The sequence below is a fragment of the Balaenoptera borealis genome, assembly GCF_965194805.1.
Source record: "Balaenoptera borealis genome assembly, chromosome: 13".
Classification (NCBI taxonomy): Eukaryota; Metazoa; Chordata; class Mammalia; order Artiodactyla; family Balaenopteridae; genus Balaenoptera; species Balaenoptera borealis.
Window position 1 is genome coordinate 104768927 of NC_138870.1, and position 1243 is coordinate 104770169.

General features: G+C 55.2%; 1 protein-coding gene across 2 annotated transcripts in view; it reads left to right on the plus strand.

The window, feature by feature from the left end:
- TAFA5 (TAFA chemokine like family member 5) overlaps positions 1-884 on the plus strand; it is a 221415-nt gene extending 220531 nt beyond the window's left edge. For both annotated transcript variants that reach the window (XR_014233543.1, XR_014233544.1), the window contains exon 5: positions 1-884. This exon is cut by the window's left edge. The gene's annotated coding sequence lies outside the window, so the exon portion shown is untranslated.
- Positions 885-1243: the final 359 nt, after the last annotated feature.

The window sequence follows — 1243 nt, forward strand, 5'->3', positions numbered from 1 at the left end:
TGTATATTTTTAATCTCCTCCTCTACATCATTCCGATTTTTTCCTGTTACGTTTATTTTTATTTCAATGAGAAGGGCTCATTCCTGATCAGGTATTTGTAGAGACAATGTGAGGAATGCACTTATGTGCCCCTGGCTAGTACCTCGTCTTCTCCCTCTGACTCAGAGTTAAGCTCTGTGCGATGCAGTGTGTGTGTGTATGTGTGTGTGTGTGTGTGTGTGTGTACATGCAGGTATGCGTGTGGCCTATTGTCTGACGTTGGTCTACACTAAGCTTCCACCCAGGAGGTTGGTGGTTCCAAAGCTGCTTCTTATGGTCAGGGTTCCTTTCTTCAATCATGTGTTGGTCTAACCGTCTCCTGCAAAGATGGCAGACTGTGCTTTTCCTTGTTCGCCCCAATTGCTTGACCCTTTGCGGTGTTAGGAGTTTTAAGGAAGCCTGTGTAACCAGCCCAGGCAATTCTTTGTCCCATGTCAGGGGGGCAGGTGTCCCGCAGAGAGCGCAGACTGCTTGCACAAAGGTGTGCGCTGTGTGGCTTCCCCGAGGTCTGCAGAAGTGGGAGGGCCTGGCCTGGCTTGCTACACCTCCCAGTGATTAGATTTTATAGAGTAATGAAAGCAGGAGGCTACGTTCCCACTTCTACCCCTCCTCCTAGTTTTCATCTGCATCGTGAGAGAAGTCAGCCCACTGTTATGGCGACTCACAGCCAGGTCGTTTTGTGTCTCAGGGGACTGGGCCTGAGCAGAACCTCCCAGAACTCGCCCAAGAGGTGAGAGCTCAGTGCTGCTCTGTCCACCGTATCCTCTGCTCTGAGGAAGCAGCCCGATTGCAGGGACCAGAGCCCACTCCCCACTGAAGCTGACATTTTTGTCAGGTGGCAAAGGCGTGTGGGGAACAGAGCAGACGAGGGGGTGGGGAGGGCCTCCCAGGGGAGGTGAGGGTGTTTATGCAAAGACCTGAGGGGCTTGGGGAGGAGACCTGGGGGGATACGGGGTGAGGAGCGCAGACACGACATGGAGGCCTCGGCGAGGGGGAGCCCTCTGTGCCCCCGAGTACAGCCGGGAGATGGAATGGAGGGATGTGGGGATCATGGGATGGGGGGGTCGAGGCCAGGGAGCCACAGAGCTGTATCCCGTGGCCTGGGACCCCTGGGGACTCTGGCTGTTCTTCTGAATCAGGGCAGGGCTCTCAGCAGAGAAGCAGCAGCTCTGACTTGGGGCAAAGGCCCACTGGCCACTGTGGG